Raw genomic sequence first — 9,952 nt, 5'->3', positions numbered from 1 at the left:
CATTTTCAGGACCTGCGCATCAAATCCAATGTTTATACCACAGTCTTATTTAGTACTCTTTGAAACAAAGACAAAGTGAGTTGAATTTATAGGTGTCTATGTGTGGAGAATTCTCTGTAATATAATGACAATTGGCTGTATTGCCCATTAACACATTCTAATTGTGAGTTATCAATCACTGTTTTTTTTTTAATGTAGCTATCTTTATTTTTAGGTTATATGATACATAGAATATATCAAAGACTTTTGAAAAAATTAAATAAGTAAATTCAACAAGGTGCTATATACAAGAATAAGTTCGATTGTTACATGGAATAATATAGAACAACATTTAAAATGATAATATTATCATGGAAAATATTTGATATTAATGAAACATATGTAAAACTTCTCGACTGGACCATATAAATAAGGCTAGGAAAATAAATAGATACACATTATCCCTGAAACTGCCAATGCTGCAGAGAGGTCAGTTCTCCTTAAACTGTTATCATTGCACAGCTCAACCAGCTCAACCATTCAACCAGTGTAAGTTGAAGAACTTACATTACCTGATTTTAAAACTTCCTCCAAATTATATGTGATAGGGGCATAGTGACATGTCCAAGACACTGTGATGGGGATCTAAGATGACTCCTCAGTTAAGACTACATGCTGCTTTGACAGGAGGCCTGAATTGGTTCCCGGAACTCATGTCAGGCAGCTCAAAACCACTCATTAACACCAGTCCAGGGAATCTGTCAATCACTGTTTTTAATTTTTTATTTTGTACACATACTTCTGTATTCTTACACATATATACAACAAACTACCTATAGCATGAAGAACCATGACACAATCAGTAATTACATAAATATTACATTCTTAGTGTTTTGGTCATTTTTATTGACAGCCTTGAAAGAAACATCTTTCTTACGTTGGAACATCTAAAATTCTGAATGTAAATCAATCTATATCACATACTGTCATATCAACTTAAAACATCTATCTAGACCTGAAAGCATCTTAACTCCTAAACACCTAAACTTCACTGTAAAACAAAGCTACCTGGTCTTCAACTCCATCAAAGACTTGAGAAGGAGTAACTTGATTACCTGAGTATGCTGGGAGTGCAGGTTAGTAGCTTTCCAAATGAGAAGATGACAGAGGTGGTTTGCTACCTGAATAGCTACCCAAAACTCTCTATTATGTTGGAACATCTTCTTTAGTCTTCTTGCCCAGTATGTCTGACAGATGTATTTGTGAGGCAGGAACTATTGAGACCTTGATTACCTTGACTTGGCAGAGTTTTGCAGTCAACTCTGCCTGCACCCAAGCTTAACATATTTTAGGCAGAATTCTGTATGTGGTGGAAGTGAGGACATTTTCCCAGTGTCTTGTTTGCTACATTTGAAACCATATCCATAAAGAGGTTCTTTGATGCTTATTATCTTCTTTGAGGTAGGCTGGGTATTGCCAGGCGTTAACCTATCTTATTGTCAGTGAATGTTTAAAATAATAAAAACATTTTAAAATGCCATATTCTGCACGTCTCTATGGTTTTTGAAAACTTTATGTAACTATCCTATCTCATCTTTCTCTAGTATCATATTTATCTGCTGCACCTAAGATGTATATTCTAATGATAAAAGTAGACTAGTGATTGACATGATCATGACTTGATCATCTAACAATTAACTCGTATAACTTATCTATAACATATTTAGCATATATATATATATATATGTATTGTGTTTGTGAACAATAGATTTACATTTGAATTCTATACCACTGTATCGAGAATTTAACTTATTTTCCAACTATATACAAAATTCTATACCAGTGAATTAAAAATAACCCTGTGAGTGACAATTGAGGCATTACATTAAGGAGTAGATTTACTAATCTACTTTTTGTTCTGTCTTCCCTGAGTCTAATCTTGTTTTATTTCTAAATAAGACCAATAATAACTTGCAATCAACTTCCATTGATAATAACCCTATGTAGCCTAAGAAAGCAATCAAAAAACCTACCCTACCCACTTGAAGGAAATGGGACATTGTTCTCTTAAGATTTCTTCCAGCTGATTTGGGATTAATAATACCTAGTAGAGGTCCAAATATATTGAGAAATGGTTAAGCAAGCTAAGAATAGCATTTGTGGTCCAGTTTCTAAATGTTGAGAAATTTCTGGCTTAATGAGACTCCTGTGTGGGACAGTCTGAAATGCTGGACATATTGGAATTGGAAGCTTTTGTTGAAAGTGTCCTGGGAATTTTCTTGTTCTGATAAGGAGCAGCAATTGAAGTACTTGGTGCTGGAGTATGAAGGATACAGGATGTCAGTGTCTAACATTCTGAGAGAAATGTGTCCTGTCATGTCTGATTCAATGTCAGTCTAGTTTTTTGTTCTGAAAGCATGTAATTTTTTACAAGCATTATACAGTCCTAAAATTATAAGTGTATAAGGTGTGCATGATTCACAGTAAAATTGAAGCTCTATTTCTACTCTTTGTATGAATAAAAAAACCCAGAAATCTTTATATCTTTATTCATGTCATACAAAAAATAGGATCTTATAATAATAAGTAGAGTTCTCTGGCCGTCAAGAAGCATTGTCTATGCATAGACATTCATGTCTCTGCCAGGCTTAGAGCTATTCGCATACTGTGGGATTAGCAATATAAGTTACCTGTTTCTTCTACTGTTTTGGGCCTTATCATTGAATAGGGAAGTGAAGATAATTATGAGTATTCATTTCTCATCATTTACTTTTCAAAGCAAACTATCTCTAAACAATGCATGTCCTGTAGAGCATTTGATAAAGCTTCTTTGTGACTAGCAGTCCTATGTAGGGGAAGTCTCTTGTTGAATTTCCAGTAATGATCTTGTTGGAGTCACTTGAAGCAGACCTTTATTTCCTGTCAATGATTACCATATGTGGTTCCTATACTAATGAAGAACACATTCCTAGACTGCATAGATAGATATGGAAATCAAATACTCTTCTTAAGTTGCTCTTTTATGTTTTCCAATAAATAATTTCCATACTTATTCTTGCTCCTCAGTACATTTCAAAACACTTAAGTGAATTAATCTCTAAAGCAGAAAGATATTACATAGTAGTGCTCTGTACACCTTTGAGATAAAGTCAGTTTGCTTACATGTGTTATTTTTAACATATATATATAATGCTAACTCTACTCTGATCTTTTTCTGCTTCAGTATGACGTAGTAATTGAATTAAAATCCCAATATACTGCTTCCTTCTCAATTTCTAAAATAAACATTTGTAAGAAAAATTGCAGAATACTGTCACCATGTACAGCCTTTTCCTCAACTTGAGAAAGAATTTTCACTTCCAAAATTCTTGGTATCTGGAGCATCTTTGATCTTGCACTGCCTTGGCAATGTCACTCAACCTCTCTGCATCATGGTTTTCTTACCTGAAAAAAAAAAAGACTGCATTTATAGCACATACATTATTGTTTTTCTTAAAAAAATAAATTAAAGAGGAACTTGATAGGATATAGGTAGATGCACATTATTTCTATAAGGGCAAATGCATACTTAATGCTGTAGAAAGGACTTTATAGATGCGCATTGTAAGTTATTCAGAAAACAATCAAACTGTACTCACTGCCAACAGGTTATTGTGGATTAATATTTGATCTAGATGTCAACCAAATGGTAAATCAGGAGAAATACAAGATTGGGTGATCCTGGAGCATATGAAACTTTTGCCCACTACCAAGCAGATTTAATGAGGAGAAGGACTGATAGGCAGTAAAACTGACCTGATCAGGATGAGTAGAGTAAGCTTTAGAATGACCATCTTTGTTTCCTTTTCCTCTACAACCTGCTGATTAAGAAGAAACAGAACACAGATGTCATGGATATTACCTCACAGCTTTGACAGATTTTAGACTCAGAATGATGCTTAAATTTAAGACTGAGTTTTTGCTTATTGGTTTCTACAGTTACAGCATGAACTAAATTCTGGTTTTAGAACAAGGGGCTAGACTACAAACACTACATACAAAGATTCTGTATAGCATCTTCATTGGGCCTGAATCAGCAAGAATCTACAGTAAACTGAGCAGCCAATTAAGCATAAGAACATTGAAAAAATAAAATTTATCTTGTTCCTAGTCACATATTCTCAAATGATTTTTCTTTTGGAGAGGCAGGGTTTAAAAGAAGTGACCCCAATTCCTCAGGTCTCTTGTTAATGAGACACAGTAGATCAGATATACTTTGTAATATTCTCATTAACTTGGGGCCTTTTGAGGAGATGATATATAACATCTAGCTAAACAAAAACAGTGCTTCAATGATTCCAAGCTAGAAAGAAATATGGAGAGCAACAATTACATGGCTCACAGAAGCCAAAATAATAATGGACTTGCAAAGGATTATGGCAAGAAGTAGTTTAGTGAAGAATAAAATATATTTAAGACCTTGGGAAAAAATTATGTGAGACTTACATACAGTAGAACATAAATAACAAGATGAGGAATGCAATGGAAAGAACATGGAGCTCAGAGAAGGTACATATCCAAAAACATCTCTCAAAAACCTCCAGACACAAAAGCATCAGACATAAGTATTCATTATTACACCCAAACATCGCTCACAACTTGAAGAAGTAAAAGATAACATTTTCATTATTAAAGAAGAAAATTACAGCAATGGCCAGTCATAAGTGGTCATTTTTTTTCATCAAGATAACTCATCTTGTGTAAGAAATTCATTTTCAAGCTTAGAGAAGTTGATAAAGAAGTCAACCTGAAACTGCCCCTTGGAGACAGAGAAAATGGCCACCACAGATCCCTTGAGTTTGTAAAATGTCTCTTGTGAAGATCTTGGCCATGCAATCCCTCCATATATCTTGTATTTGCAGTACCAAGTCAACCTGTAGTCATTGAATTGTTCTATGAGTGTGTAGACCCTCTTCTTTATGTTTAAAAAAGAAAAAAATGGGACTCTGGTATAGGTTGATTGGTAGAATGTTTATCCAACAAGTTGAAGAACTTCGGTTCAGATTCCTCAGTGTTAGTATTAAAAATATAAAATAGACAAGCATAGCAATATCTGTCTGTAATCTCCATGCTGGAGAAGTAGACATGAGAGTCATAGGAGGCCACTGGCTAGGTACTTTACCTGAATTGCTGAGTTCCACATTCAGTGAATGACTTTATCTCAAAAAAATGTGGAAAATTATTAAGAAAGAAACCTGATCTTTATCTCTTATTTATTGTGATATTTGGTGAGAAGCAAATGGCAGATTAAATAAGGGGTGAAGAGTACTAACAGTTATAAAAACCATCTATCACACATAGAGACAAAATTGAGATTTTAGTTGAAGAACTGAAAAATAGCTCAGTCATTAAAACACACCACATGTTAGCATGAGGATCTGAGTTGAATTCTCTAATGTTAAAAGTAAAAGTTACATATGCCCAGCCCATAATTCAGTTCCTAGTAACATGTAAGACCAAGCATGGTGACTCACAACAGTTATCCCAGCATGTGGAAGTAGAGAAAGGAGGATTAATGAGTTACTTTACAATCTATCTATTCAAATTCTTGAGTCTCAGTACCTTGAAAGGACTTGTAAAAAACAAGTCTACAAATTACAGAATCTCAGAGGAAGGATAACAGGCTATCAAGAAGAGATTTTCTACCCTACGGTCATATAAAGAGAAAGAGGTCTTCCTCAGTCAGTCATAGGGGAGGGTTATAGGGTGGAAGCAGGAGGAAGAGAAGAAAGGGACAATACAAGGATAACAGTTAAGATGTAATATAAATGAATTAATTAAAAAAACACACTATAACCAAGCTCACCAAAAATAACATTATATATGTAAATATTCAATGTCAGAAATGAAATAGAAGTTATTATTGCTGTTTTCGCATGTGATAAAATAATAAATAAATAAACTGATGCTTGAATGTTTACAAAAATAAAAAAAATACAGGATCGCTAGGGATGGGAATTCTGAGACACAAGTGCTTTACAGGGGGAAAGAAGGATATGTTGGGTTTAACTAAGAAAGAGAAAGAAGATAGAATGGAGGAAGAAAAAACAGAATGAAGAATTTTTTTCTTTTTTTTTTGTTTCTTTTCTTTTTTTTTTTTTATTAATTTATACTTTTTACATCTCAATGGTTATCCCATCCCTTGTATAATCCATTTCTTCCCTCCCTCCCATTTTCCCCTTATTCCCCTCCCCTATGACAGTTCCTGAGGGGGATTACCTCCCCCTGTATATGCTCATAAGGTATCAAGTCTCTTCTTGGTAACCTGCTGTCCTTCCTCTGAGTGCCACCAGGTCTCCCCCTCCAGGGGACATGTTCAAGTGTGAGGCACCAGAGTACATGAGTAAGTCACAACCAACTCTCCACTCAACTGTGGAGAATGTTCTGACCATTGACTTATATCTGCATATTAGCCCAAGGGGCATGTCACACGAAAGACTTCACTTACCAGGAAACTGTTACAGAGGGGAGGACATCCTATTGGGACTCTGGATGAAAGAAGCATGGAAGAATAGCAAAGTAGAAGGATCCAGAGGATCCTAGAAACCTACGAGTAGAACATTATGATAGGCAGATTTGGGCCCAGTGGTCCCGCTCAAACTAAGGCACCAGCCAAGGACAATACAGGCGATAAACTTTAAACCCCTACCCAGATCTAGCATGAAGACTTTTTGAAAAACCACAGGAAAACATTATTATATATATATAATTTGAATTAAATTATAATACTTGGGTTAGTAAAAGGTCTTGGAAGTCATGGAGTATCCGACAAAACTCCAATGCCAAATATGGGATACCTACCTTTGAACTGCTCGTCATGGGAGCAAAATAATATAAACTCCCATTGGCTATATCCCAGAACTAAAGAAAGAACTTACTACCTATGTCTTTCTATAATATTTTGAGTCTTATGAATTATTACTCTGGAAAGTTTTGAAAAACATAAATAAAATTGATAATTCTTCCAAGCAGTATAATTTTGCCTGAATAACAGTCCATAATTTTATAATGTAACAATATACAAACCCTAATTTTTTGTACACAAAAATGCAGTTTTAATGCTAACAAAAGAATATACATTTTTCTTATTTTTACTCTCATTCTCATGTCAACAGCATTTTAGATTTAATAACTAAAGTGCTCTCTCTCTCTCTCTCTCTCTCTCTCTCTCTCTCTCTCTCTCTCTCTCTCTCTCTCTCTCTCTCCCTCTCTCTCTCTCTCTCTGATACCTGCAACTGCTCACCAGACATTTTTTTGCTAATTTTGTTTAGATAGCCTTTCACTATGTAGAATTCATAGAATAGACTAACATAGAGGTCTAGTGAGAATCAAGAACCTTCCTGTTTCTGTTCACCATAATTTAGAATAAATAAGAACAACACTATTACACAGTCACCTATTATAGTGTTGGCTGCAAGGATTGAATGCAGGTCCTTTTGCTCCTTGACAGTCTTGCTATGTGGTTTGTTAGAGACGCAATACTGAGCCAAAGTTTTGAACCTTCTATCTCAGCCTCAAAAAAGCTGTGTTTACAGATATCTAACACCATATCAGCCAGAGAAAAGCATTTGAAGACATAGTACATGTAATGCATAGTATGTTGAAATGAAGGGTAAAAGTGGCAAAAAAAATATCTCTCAGACGGCTAAATGCTCATGTTTCTTTCAATTGCAAAAAATGGACTTAGGATGTGGCCTGGTTTTACTCAGTTTATGCCCAGCCAGTAGTTTGATTTGCCAGAAACAAATATATTTATTTCATTAAACAGTTCTTTTAAAATGGAGAGGTAAACAGAATGATCAAGGTTGTTTTCTAGCTATATCTTCCCTCATCTTAACTACACTTCTTTGTATTTGTTCACTAATTTCATTGGTTTTAAAGAGTAATGTAAGTTTTCAAGTAAACAGATCCATAGGACATGTGAGTAAGTTTGGTCATTAAAGTGTTTGCTTCCTAAATAAGGAGCTGAATTTGATCTCCCAGTACACATATTGAAAATTACGAATGCAAGTATGCACATTTTTGAGGATGCTGAGATAGGAGGATCCTGAGACCAGTCAATCTAGCTAAATAGATGACATTCAAGTTCACTGAAATATGTCTTAAAACACTTAAAGAAATGATCAAAATCCTTAGTCCTCAGGGAAATGCAAATCAATACAACTCTGAGATTCCATCTTATACCCATCAGAATGGCTAAGATCAAAAACTCAAGTGACAGCACATGCTGGGAGGATTTGGAGAGAAAGGAACACTCCTTCATTGCTGGTGGGAATGCAAACTAGTACAACCACTTTGGAAATCTATCTGGTGCTATCTCAGAAAAGTGGGAATAGGGCTTCCTCAAGACCCAGCTACTCCACTCATTAGGATATACGCAGAAGATGCTCCAGCACAAAACCGGAAAATTTGCTCAACTATGTTCATAGCAACCTTATTCATAATAGCCAGATCATGGAAACCACCTAAGTGTCCCTCAGTAGTAGAATGGATAAAGAAACTGTGGCACATTTACACTATGGAATACTACTCAGCTATTAAAAACAAGGAATTCCCAAAATTTGTGAACAAATGGATTGAACTAGAAATCATCATCATGACTGAGTTAACCCAGAAGCAGGAGTCAAATGGTATATATTCACTTATATCAGCATACTAGCCCAAGGGGCATGTCCCATGAAAGTCTTCACTTACCAGGAAAGTGGGGCAGAGAGGAGGATATCCTATTGGGACTCTAGATGAGATAAGCATGGGAGAATGACAAAGTAGAAGGATCTAGAGGGTTCTTGAAACCTACAAGAAGATCATTATGATAGGCAGAATTGGGCCCAGGGGTCCCGCTCAAACTATTGCACCAGCCAAGGACAATACAGGCCATAACTTAAAACCCCTACCCAGATCTAGCCAATGGACAGGACATTCTTCACAGTTGAGTGGAGAGTGGGGTCTGACTTTCACACATACTCTGCTGCCTCAAATCTGACCATGTCCCCTGGATGGAGAGACCTGGTTGCACTCATAGCAAGGATAGCAGGCTACAAAGAAGAAACTTGGTACCCTATGAGCATATAAATGGGGAGGAAGTCCTCCTCAGTCACAGTCATAGGAAAGGAGAGTAAGGGGAAAATGGGAGGGAGGGAGAAATGGGAGAAAAGGAATTGGATAACCATTGAGATGTAATATGAATAAACTAATAAAAAATTTTTAAAAAAAGGAAAAAAAATAAGAGATTTTGAACAAGATGCATGCTGTCAACTTCTGGTCTTCAAGTATACATATACAACACACATACACACATACACACAGAGACACATACACACACACATACACATTGAGAGAGAGAGAGAGAGAGAGAGAGAGAGAGAGAGAGAGAGAGAGAGGAGAGAGGAGAGAGAGAGAGAGAGAGAGAGAGAGAGAGAGAGAGAGAGAGAGAGAGAAAGAGAGACAGAGAGACAGAGAGACAGAGAGAGAGAAACATAACACAAATGACAAAGTACTGTGAACCTGTGACTGTGCGACATTGGAAGTTACTTGTCTCAGGTAATGAAGAATGAAGAAGTGACAGATATTCATGTGGAAAATCTGGGATAAATGTATACTGATGGAACCTCATCAACGTTACAGAAAATCAGAACATTTATTATATACAACAGAAATAAAAATGAGGTGGATGGTTACCTTATCTTGGTAGAGGCTCTCTATAGCAGAGTAATCTTGGACTGTAATCATCCTGTAGAAAGAAGCTGAGTATAAACCCCTTTTGCAAAACTGTTAACCCTTGCATGAGAAAACTGCAGTTGATACTTCTACACATGGTTCCAAAATCTATACTCCAATAAAATGAATTCTTTGAAAATGTCATGGATCTGAGGTACTTGGATAATTAGCATGGCTTTACTTCTGCTAGTAATACACATTTACTAATGACATTATT

This window comes from Acomys russatus, chromosome 6 (genome assembly GCF_903995435.1).
Source record: "Acomys russatus chromosome 6, mAcoRus1.1, whole genome shotgun sequence".
Classification (NCBI taxonomy): domain Eukaryota; kingdom Metazoa; phylum Chordata; class Mammalia; order Rodentia; family Muridae; genus Acomys; species Acomys russatus.
This window is presented reverse-complemented; position numbering follows the sequence as displayed.